Below are 11,269 nucleotides of genomic sequence, written 5' to 3'. Positions count from 1 at the left end.
GACTCTTGTCTCTTTCCTGCCCCTGTGATTCAGTCTCTTGAGAAAAAGATGTAATAAACCTTCCATTCCTGTGAAACTTCGCTTCTGTTGAGTCTGCTTTTGGGTCTGCCTTTTTGATCCAGCCTTTCGACTGTCTGGCAGACTTATGTTGTTTTTTTGCTTATTTGTCCTTAGATTTTCTTTTTTGCCTGGCATGAGAACATGTGAAGGAACATAGATCACATACTTCACTCTATATGTTCTATATGAAATGGTATATTTGTAACAACCTGCTTCCTCAGGAAAGCAATCAAATCCTTAGTTTGCTAGATTCTGGGGATAAACAGGGTATGGTGGCTGTGATTTTTCTTTATATGCAAACACTTGAGCTAATGACAGGAATGAAGGTGGAAAGGACATATTTTGACTGTGGGTTCATGACTTTGTGGTTACATTACTTTCTAATTCGAGTAAGGACCTGGCAACACAACTCGGTGATAATGTGGTAATAGTGCTGTAATAAAGTGGAAACAAGGAGAGCAGTAATTCGTAAGTTTTTACCAATTAATTACCACTTTTGTATCCAATTATAATTATCCTGTATCAACAGCAGTTATAGTTTGTGTGACAGGCTAGCAACAGGAGGTACTAATGTGGAAAATAGTGAATACTCATGAGGAAAACAAGCTAGCGCTACAGAAGAGGAGCAAGCAAAAAGAGAGCAATGTTTTTTTTTAAGTGGCAGGTAATTTAAAATGCAATTGTTCAAACAATTCAACAAATTTCAGAAACAAAGCAAAGAATTGTGCAATTTCTCACACAGTTTGTCTGCCAACTAAAGTTACAGGTGCTGTATTTCCCAGGAAGAGAACAGATTGTGAGATGGCTTCACTCACAGAAGGTGAAAGATGTAAGAAAGGCAGGACAGGAGAGGAAGAAGAGAGGTTACATTTAAAGTTGAGGACTTCTCTGCAATATCTGTTAAATTGGAAATTTAGAGCTCACATGTAACATTAGGACAAACAGATTAGCTTGTCTTGAATTTACAGCCAAACATTGTGTTGCCCTGGTGCACAGTGGCTGTGTGGAGTCTGTTTAGATGTGGAGACAAATACTAATATAACAAAAATAGTTATTTTTGTTTGTTCTCTTTGCACAAAAATAGTTAGTAGAAATGTTCTCTAAAGACTTTTTACTGTGAGTACATTTCAGAGTCTGTACTTTATCACTTTGACTACTTTTACTACACTTTTAAGTATTTGTACTAAAATTAAAAAATGTGCTGATAATGATGAAGAAGACGTTGGCTCCCCCAGAATAAACAAAAAATTCATTGATCAGGAATCCTTCGCTGCATGCAAATTTTTACAATTCATTCATAAATAAATCATTACATTCAAAGGACTTTAGACTACAAGAAACATTTGCCCATACAGCACTTTATTCTGGAGGAAGCCAGAGTACCCGAGGCACAGAGAGAACATGCAAACTCCGTACCAAAGGGCCCATCTGCAGAAGATTCAAATGCAGATCATTTTTGCTGTGGGTGACAGGTAGCCACTGTTAGCCCCTCTTCTGCCCTGTACTAGAGAAGAATTGCACATACTTATTCCTGTGTTAGATGGGCTATCAGTGATGGGCTATGGGGTATCACCATGTGTGCACTCAGCATTTGTTACCTAGAGCCTGTCTCATCTGTCCTTACAGTTTACATGTCAAGTATATGCACCTGTCCAACACTGTGTGTTGTCTCTATGTCTGTCTACAATGGAACTAACTCTGCTTTCAACAGTTGTCTTATTCTGCAAAATAGTATGCAAAACTCTAAAATCCTCCCTCATGTATTTTTATTTTTCTAGGAAAAGGGGAAATAGGTGCAGACATAAATGGAAATAAAGCAAGGGTTTTACAATTTTAAATAACTTCAATGTCAGCATTTAGTTTGGTCACCCTTATTCTTCAACACTGCCTGAACTCTGTTAGATAAGCTTTTTTGTAATGTTTATACGTAGTCTTCAAGAATAGTTCTCTGGACTTCTTGAAGGACATTCAAAACTCTTCTTCAGAAGTGTTTTGAATGTGTTCGCGACCTTTTGTTCAATTCTCTGCTTAAATAATGGTCCCTGGGACTCTGGGTAGGCAGACTTTGCTCAGTTGTGTGTTTTTATATTCATGTATGCTTTAACTGCAGTATGTTTGGGACCACTGTCATGCTCAAGAATTAAGTTGTTGCTAGTCAGATGTTTTCTAGATGGTACTGGATGGTGGACTGAGATCTGACCGTACTGACTGTACTGCACTCATAATTCCATCAATTTTGTCAAAATTGCCAACAACACTGGCTAAAAAGCAGTTCAAGACCAATAGAGCATCTATCCGTATCTTTTTGGCTCTGTTTAGTCACTTCCTTTTTTACATTTACAGTAATTTGAATCTGAATATGGTGAGGTACAGGACTGGACTGAAGAACTTTGACAGACAGCCTGGAAAACTATTACAGTCTGCCTCCTTTTGAGACACACAACAGTGTATTGTTTTAAATTATTACCACTGTTAGGACATGCACAGGGTTGGTGTGACAGCATGATGATGCTAGGAATAGGGTAAGATGAAGGGAGATGATAAAGACGAATAACTGAAAGAAAAAGACTAAATATGAAATTTTAATTTGAGAAATATTATCTTTTTCATAACCATAGCTACATTTTCAATACACTGCAAGCGATGCATATTAAAAAAGTGGGGTCAAGGGCAAAAGACTGGAAAATTCTATATGTCATGTCACACATTCAAGTCATGAAGACAGATGTGACATCTCAACCAGCTGCGACAGCATGGCCGGCATTGTTTTCAGTCTGTCTTTCTGTGTTTGTGTACTAGTGGTAAAATGCGGATCTGAAGACACCTGCTGTAGCTAAAAGTAGCCCAGAGAGTAGTTTGGCAGATGTATATATATCTGCCTGTATGTGGATAGATTTTGTTAACATGGTGATGTTGCTATTGCTGAGATGCATTCGCTCAGACCCATGAATGCTGAATAAGGGGCACTGGAAATTAATCGTTTCCCACTTTACACCCCCGTCACACAATCTTCTGAAATTTTCATGCGTTTTAACTCCAGCTGAGACATATTTTTATCTTGTGTATGAAAATGTAAATAGTTTATAATTAGTGTGGTCTGCAAATTCTGTGTTGTTGCAGCTTTTGGGACCCCTTTTTCTCCAGCCTTGTGAAATTCTATTCAAGCAACTTGGGGAGCAAATGCACCCACACTAGTGTGACTTTGCTGGTAGCAATAAACTGTGCTAAGGGAGCGAACATTAAGCATGACATTTTGCTTTCAGTTGCACTTCAAAGTCAAACCTGTGCCCCAGTCCACTCCCGAGAACTCCCCACATCAAGATATTCATTTTGTGCGCGTGTGTCATTGTGCCTTTGCATTCTCACGGTTAGCTTTCTGTTTTCATCTTTCTCTCTTCAGTGCCTCTGTCTTTCTCCTGTATAGTATGTTAAATCTCTAAAATTCAATGTACATCACGGGTTAGGGCTAAAAGTGAAAATGTGATAACAGAAAAAAATACTGGGAGGAGAGATTGTAAAGAGGGAAAAGTAACTAGAACGAATCGAAAAATATAGAGACATTAAAACCATTAAAGACTATTTGGGGTAACTACAAGGAGAACGTGGTGTGTTAAGAAAAATGCTGGAACATAAAAATTGAGAGAGATGTACGCATGTGTGTGTGTTTGTGAGAGAAAGCGAGGCAGCAGATGCAGTGTGGAAAATGCATGTGTGTACAAGAGCGAGATTTAAGGGGGGAGAGAGAGACAGAGCAGAGCAACACAGACTGGTGAGAGAGTGGGAGCTGCAGACTGAGAGACAGAGGAGAGTGCTGGAGAGAGCAGAGACCGGCAGCACAAGGCAGCAGCATGTCTGTTTCTATCTGACGACTCTTGGATCTCCCCGAGCACAGCTGTCGGGCTGCTGCTGCTGACGACTTGTGTGCTCACTCGGTGAGGGAGCGCTTGAGCGCCTAGTATACACCAGAGTTTACCAGTGGCTATGCATGTTCAACTCTACTGGTTTTCATAGCACTACCACACGTGTGAGAAGATTTAACCAGCTTTGCACTGGACCTGACTCAACACCCATGATCCCCAGCCAACCCTGGCATACCCTCTCATTAAGGTAAGATGATCATTTATTTTACTGACTGGATGTGTTTGGTGTTCTAACCAGACTCGTACAACTTTTCTGTTTCTTTGCTCAAAGATTGAATTTCTGATTATAAAGTATTGCTGTACAAGCTTTGTAAATTTAGAATAATATTTTTTTTTCAAATAAAGAAACTACATGTAGCCAAGTACATCTTGAGCTTGTCCCAAGCTTGTTCCAAGCTCAAGTTTCACTGTTTATTGTCTAACCTGCTTAACATGTACACACATTTTTATAGACTTGCTTATATCAAGTACTGAAATCCCAAAGCTCTTACATTACCGAATTAACGAAGACACAATCCTACTATATGTTCTTACATCCAAGAGTAACTCTTTTCCTTAAGGAGTTAATGCAATAAAAGGTGACTGGGTGAGCGTGTAAGTGTAGGTTTAAAAGATTATGCTGTTGAGTTATTTGGTTTTCTTGTTTCATCATCTATTGAATTAAAGTCACTTTAAATCTGTCATGTGAATCACAGTAGCTATGGCTAAAACACATTTGAGTCATTTACTCTGTACACCGAGTGTATTTTATAAGATGAAGATTCTATTAAACTTTGATTAACCTTGAGTAACATGGAGCAAAATGTATCCCTGCCATACATGCGACTCGGATTTCCCGGTTGATGTGTCTGTAAATTGTGTCAGTGAATGTACTTGTAGTGAAGACTCTCATAAAACATAAATAGGGATCATCAGTGTCTCTCCTGAGGAGCTTGACCAAAGATACGTTGCTCCCTCAGTAATGCCAGCTGTATCTATTAGAATCTCTCTCTGTCTCTGCGTGCCTCATGTTGAGACTCCAGTGTGTCTAACTCTATTTGCTTTGGTGTTTTATGGTGAGTTTACCATCAGAGTTTGACACGGAAAGGTCAAATGTGAATAAAGACTTTCTCGTGTTAAGGGGCTAAGAACAAATCCTTTATGTTGGTTATCTTATGAGCTAACCAAACAATACTCGATTTGATTTTATCTAATCAATTCTGCTCAGTTACAATGATGCCTTCTTGAACTGTTGTATGACGCAAAAGCTTGCCCAAATAGCTAAATCAAATGTGATTGCCTTCAAGCTTTTTGGTTCTCTAATTTAATCACAGCTCGATAAAATCTTTATCAAAGGTGTTTAGTGCTAAAGATAAAAACAAAAGTATCACAGGGAGAAATCTAACCGCTTGTGAATCTGTTAATTTGATGATCACAGCATCGCTAGACTAGAAAAGCCTGACAGGCAAAGCAAAGACATTTAATTACTTACGGAGGCTATATACAAACCAGCTGCATAATATTTGACTTGTAAAACAAACAAAGACTCTAAAGGCAACTTGTAGCATTAGGCACTAAGACTTTAGCAGCAGTCACATTTTAAGGTTGTTCTTACAGCACAGAAGATACATCAAACTGAAAACAAGTCAATGCCTAGAAGTCTTTGGTGTGTCCTCTAACCATTCCTCAGCAGCTCTTGCAGTGTGACAACATTAGAGATCAGAGCCAGCCTTTACTTCCCATGCACATCACTATGCCCACATCCCTGTCACCTATGCATTGGTTTTCCTTCCTTCCACTAACCTCTGCAGAACATGGCCATCTGACCCTTTCTACCCATCACAGTTTGTCTCTTTTCAAAAATCTCTTAGGTCCTATCACTTACCCACATTTAGCTCTCCAAGGAATGACTGTGTCTAATAGGATATATACCCCAGCTTCCACCCCCTGCACATAACTGACACCTTTGTAACAGTATTAATTAATCTCACCTGTCAGCTTGTAGTTGTATATGTCCTGTATAATGATGAGGATCAGACATGAGAAAAGATTAATGTTAAGGATTCAAGGACCACAAACGCCTCCACTGATAAGATATCAGCAGAGGCAAACAAAACACTACGTAGCCACAGTAGTGATTTTAAAAATGAACATGATAAATATCTGAGATACATAAAAAGTACTGATAAATTAAAGTTTCAGTGAATTTCAGTGGAAGGTTTAGCATTTGAGAATAATGCAGGGTTTTAAATCAAACAGGGAATTCTGTGGAGTATTGATTTGTAGTGGGACTTAAACAACCTGACTAGAGGCAGTTGCAAAGTAGACTTCTTTGTGAAAAAGCTGACGTCTGAATTTCAAATATTTTAATCAATATGAATAGAAAGATCAGTCCGAGACGAGGACCAATTTCTGGGACACATCTTCAGATGAGCCCAGGAAGCTAGAAGTGGTACTCTGGGCGATTGCATTGAAATCTGCCCAACAGGATATTATTCAAAGCCTTCCTACATGGGTCTTCAAGTCTTCAGTTTAAAACTGATCCACGGAGTCAAAAGCTTTATAGATGTCAATAAAAAGCTCAATGTTGCATGCTGTTTTTTATCTGGATAAATTGTATAAGTTGCCACAGAGAGATTAACCCTCTCAGGCTCAAAGTAAACTTTTTGTTGCTAATGCACAACCAAGTCCTGCAGTGGTACTTCTGAGTAAAAAAAACTCAAATAAAATATGTATGTGGGGTAATCAGGTTGTTAGTTTTTAACTGTTGCAAATCGGCAACGCCTGCCTTGAGAGGGTTAAAAAGATATGGCAAAAGCAGAGTAATAAAATCCACTGCTAGCTTTAAAAAGTAAAAGTTTGAGGTTAAAAGGACCTGCCGACTTCCTGGCTTGAGGGCTTCCAAATGTTTGAGGGCTTTATGCACCTGTGGGACTGTCTCTGGAAGAAAATTAAAGGAATAACTTCTGAGAATATTATCATTAGAGCAAACATTAGAGGGAATCTGATAAGTAATGTTAAGAGAATCAGAGAAAATGAAAGTCTTGTTCAGACTGGCAAGAATTTCAGCCTTATCAGAAATTCTTTATGAATCCTCAAAGATCTTTGTGACCTTGTTTTTGTTTCAGACATTTTAAAGACCAAATGATTCTTTAATCTTAAAAATTGAGCTATTAGTTGCAGGTCTAACATGAAGTTATGAAGACATCCCTTTGACTTCAGTGAATTGTGAATCTTTTTGTCTTTCATTTCTGACATTTAAGATCCTCATAATAATCGCTGGTTGATGCCCTACTTATTATGAAAGTATACACCTATTTGTGGCACATGTTTAGCGTGTGTGGATGAATGCGTGTATGTATGTGTCATCTGACTCTGACTTTATTTATTTATAACCCATGATATAACCCAGCTAGTCGCACTCTGTGACTTTATGGAGGTGTCATTTCAAGCATCAGTTTCCACATCAATGTGGGAGGGAAGGCGGGTTGCAGTGACGTGCCAGTGGGTGTGAAAGGCTGAGTCCACAATAAATCAGGTTTTTGGAGCAGATGAAGGAGAACTCCCAAGTACCTTTGTATTAGGAAGGTGATATTTTATATTGACCACTCACCACATCTGCTCTTTCTTCAAGGTGATTACATCATGTTGGTGTCCCGATGTTTCCGGACTACTAATTTTTACTCTATTTGCTCCTGTTATTTTACATCTTTCCTTTAAAATGGGTTGAAGAGTTGCCAGAACAAATTAATGTAATCTATTTAGTTGGGGAAAGTGCTAGCATGCTAGAACGATAGTCAAGGTTACGTCATTGATTATGAATAAAGAGGGCATGCACACACACATGAACACGCACACACTCAAAAAAAGCCTTATTACCCTTGTTTTTATGGTGAGATGTAAGTGGAAGAGGTCACTGACGGTGTATAGGAGTGCATTATGAATGAAGATTCATCATATTTCCAGTGGAAAGTCACACATGTGGTTATTATGTTCACACACAAACTGGCGGAAAGGCTCATTGATCCATTAACTCAGACCTTCCCAAAGTGTGGGGCCCGCCCCCTAGGGGGGGCGCGGCATGAAAAGGGAAAAAAACCCCAAAAACAACACTTGGACACTGCTAGCACGGCGCCCACACAAACTCAAAGCAGGAGATGAAGCATCGCAGAATATGTTTCCAAACCAACTTCATTCTAAGCCAAAGACTTGAAAATATGGTGAAGCATATCTGCCCTTTGGTTTCACCTGCACAAGTGCCAGGTCTCCCCTGCAGAATTGGTTTTCCCTGTGTCGGGAGCACACGCCTGGCTCTCCAAACACGATCCCACAGCTGTTTATGTTTTTAAACTCATTTTGCACAGAGAGACATTTTTTTTGAAAAATGTATTGATAGCAATGTTGAATATTATTACACAGAAAAAAAACCAACTACACGTAAAATAATTACACCGTGACGCCTCTGCCTTTCTAAATGGAGGGACAGTAACTGCGTGTTTATATGTAAGCGTGTAAAACCTGCAGATAGAGACAAAATACTGTTAATCTGACTATCTGCCATTCTGAAATTCATCTCATGTAAACAATAACGTGGCGCACAGCTGACGTGAAAAAAGGCACATACCTTTAACGTTGCATGACCAACTCTGTATTCCTCGTCCACACGTAAACGCAAAAAATGAGTTTTAAAAAATCGCAGTTTTCGGTGATTCCAAACGCCGTTTACGTGTGGACGAAACAGCTGCGTTTTCAAAAATACCCGTGTAGGTGCAGACGTAGTGTAAAAGAGTTAGTAGTTTATTTTCTTACTACCTACAGATTACTTGTATTTGCTTAATTGTTTCCACCAGTGTGTGAATGTGAGAGTGAATGAATAGTGGCATTGTAAAGCGCTTTGGGTGCCTTGAAAAGCGCTATATAAATCCAATCCATTATTATTATTATTATAAATATTTGAGGTGTGAAATAAACCGCAATTGAGCAAAATATGGGTGTGTGTGGTTGTAGGATGTGTTAGCGTACGTTAGTGTTAGCGTGCGTTAGTGTTAGCGTGCGTGTGTGTGTGTGTGTGTGTGTGTGCGCGCAAAAGGGGGGCGCAAACATTTTTCTGTAAAACAAAGGGGGGCCCAGCAAAGAAAATTTGGGAACCACTGCATTAACTTGTGAAACCAAGCGTGTGGCTGTGGGCCAACTAAATCATGTTTCATTTACTTTTGCTAACTTGATGTCTGTCATTTGAATTTCATCTTTTTGCACATTTAATGAAGATGCAGAATGAATGTTTGAGAATCTGACAGGAAATTAAATGATAATCTACTGTTAGCAGTTGATGTATTAGTACATCTTAATATGCTTCTACCATAATTAACTACGTAGGTATAATTGAATTATAATTGCATTTAGTCACTTACAATGTATACGGACAGTCTACTGTGCAGTGTTTTTGTGTTATTACAATCAGTCCAAGTCTTGGGTGATAGAACGGCAACTTGTTTTTTCATTACTCTGTTTGGTCTAATGCAGCAATAATATTTATTATCTTACAGTCAAAGTAATAAAGGTCAAAATTATTTATCGCTTGTTAAAAAAATTCAAACAGTCTTTTTATAATCTTTATCCTTTATATGAAATTTTACAGGCTTAAAACCAAATAACAGGATCAATAAAATAAATCTTTTACATATCTGGCCCTCCAATAACACTGCTCTTCACTGCTTTTCCAAATTAAAAAACAAAAATAAATAAAACCCAATACAAAACCATATAAACAACAGATCACAAATCCCAGCTTCATTCAAGAATGTCTTAAACAGAAAGTTGGAAAATGCTGCTTAGGGCATTATGAGAATCAGAACAAGTGTAAAGCACATAGTTATCTACAAAGAGCTTTTTTAGCTGGAGTCTGATCTCAGAGCTTCTAAAGACCATAACAATTTTGTCAAAGATTTCCCCTTCTTCCCAGCACAAATCAGCAGAAATCACAGGACATGCCCAAGGGATAATGTGACACCGAAGAGCACAATACACTCTTTGCTTTCATTCTCATTTGTTTCTTACCACATTGAGAGTTTAATACATTACAAATACACAGAACGGCTGAGAACCCCAATTTACATCAAAAAGACCCTTTTTTTTCTCTTTAGTCTATTTATAGACTACTTCATTTGAAATCCTTAGCTTTTCCTTGTACGCAGCACTATCTCTACTCTATGCTTTGTATGTGGACCATATGAAATTGCATTTTAAGGACAAACACAAAGAGCTAATAAAAGTTAAGAATTTCTTGACTTCCTCAGTGTGTCCAAAAAAGCATTTCTTTGCAATTTAGTGTCCTAATCTGCAACTTGTGTGTAGGAATGCAGTTTAACAGCATTAATTAAATGAATCCAGTTTGGAGTTACTAAAGTGATTCATTAACCATGTCTTGACTTTTTACTTTTGCTGCATGGGGAAATCATGTTTGCTTCTCACTATCTGCTCTGTTGCAGCTGCGGGCTCAAGTAAAAACAAACACAAGGAAAAGCCTCTCAATTCTCCAACCTACAATGAATATCAGTTATTGAATTGGTAATATTTTGCATGCATTTTACACCTAATGTTTGCTGAAGGCAGACACATTGCACTTCTTGCTTCTCATCAGATGTTAACACTCTGAAAGCTGAATATACACTGTGTAAGGCAAGAGTCAAATGCCCGCCAATAAAACAATTGACATTGAGTGGCTGTAATTTGACAGTAGCTGTGACAACTCATTGAGGTAGTAATGGTTCTTTAAAACGCTTAGTAAAAAAATCACTTCTCTGAGTTACCATATCCTACAATACTAGGTGTGACATCATCACATGAAATAATTTGCCTTTGATTGTGATGATGCCTAGCAACTAGAGTGACAGGCTACACCCATTGCCTAGCAACAGCGAAAAGGCACCTAGAATGAGACCGCCGACCTCTAACTTCAGGGTGCACTTACTTGAGTCCCCAGCAGTGTGCCTGGATAATCGGTTCTTAGAAAAAGTACAGCAACACAAACAGAAGGAGACTGCTCGATTCAGTGGATGTTAGACGTTAGATGATGTGCTTCTATGGTTGAAAAAAAAAGTACACAGAACATTTTATTTTTTTTACCATGGTTTTAGATTTAATTAAGTCAATAGTGGGTGTGCATCACTTTAAAGGCAATTTTGCAGCTGTGGTTCCTGCTTATCACACAAAACAAAAGTAGGGACATTTCGATTTGATGACAGCAACATATCTCAAAAACAGAGTTGTTTGCCCCTCTTTAGCTTCCCCTTTTCTTTTAACAACAGAAC

The 11,269-nt window shown here is 38.4% G+C and overlaps 1 protein-coding gene across 2 annotated transcripts in view; it reads left to right on the top strand.

Annotated features, from left to right (window-relative positions):
* Positions 1-3,379: 3,379 nt before the first annotated feature.
* opn7b (opsin 7, group member b) overlaps positions 3,380-11,269 on the top strand; it is a 78,179-nt gene continuing 70,289 nt past the window's right edge. Inside the window, exon 1 of one of the 2 annotated variants that reach the window (XM_040007813.1) lies at positions 3,380-4,167. The gene's annotated coding sequence lies outside the window, so the exon portion shown is untranslated. The remainder of the gene's footprint in view (positions 4,168-11,269) is intronic. The other variant, XM_040007812.1, reaches the window with a different exon arrangement.

This window comes from Simochromis diagramma, unplaced genomic scaffold, assembly GCF_900408965.1.
Source record: "Simochromis diagramma unplaced genomic scaffold, fSimDia1.1 OVJJ01000545.1, whole genome shotgun sequence".
Taxonomy (NCBI): Eukaryota; Metazoa; Chordata; class Actinopteri; order Cichliformes; family Cichlidae; genus Simochromis; species Simochromis diagramma.
Note: the sequence above shows the minus strand (reverse complement) of the source record. Positions and strands in the feature narration are given on the sequence as shown.